Source organism: Heterodontus francisci, chromosome 34, assembly GCF_036365525.1.
Source record: "Heterodontus francisci isolate sHetFra1 chromosome 34, sHetFra1.hap1, whole genome shotgun sequence".
Lineage (NCBI taxonomy): Eukaryota > Metazoa > Chordata > Chondrichthyes > Heterodontiformes > Heterodontidae > Heterodontus > Heterodontus francisci.
The window spans coordinates 42,219,319-42,219,637 of record NC_090404.1 but is presented as its reverse complement, the minus strand read 5'-3'; the positions used below and the strand labels follow the sequence as shown (position 1 = coordinate 42,219,637).

The 319-nt window shown below is 42.3% G+C and overlaps 1 non-coding gene across 1 annotated transcript; it reads left to right on the top strand.

Moving 5' to 3' along the window:
* Window positions 1–224: 224 nt before the first annotated feature.
* Window positions 225–319, top strand: trnai-uau (transfer RNA isoleucine (anticodon UAU)). The gene is made up of 2 exons: window positions 225–262; window positions 284–319. It is a non-coding gene; the product is annotated as a tRNA-Ile (tRNA).

Below are 319 nucleotides of genomic sequence, written 5' to 3'. Positions count from 1 at the left end.
AAGTATACTACATTCCTGCCCTTTCAGTTACATCCTCAGAATTCTGGAATAAATCTGTCAATCAAGATTTCCATTCGGTAAAAACATGTTGACTTCGTTTGATCAGAGAATGATTTTCCCAGTGCTTGTTAATACTTCCTTTATGATAGATTCGGACATATTCCAGACGACTGATGTTCGGCTAACTTGCCTGTAATTCCCCATACTACGTGCAAAATAGTGTGGCTCCTGTGGCGCAATCGGTTAGCGCGTGGTATTTATACAGCAGTGCAATTAATGAGCTATGCCGAGGTTGTGAGTTCGAGCCTCACCTGGAGCA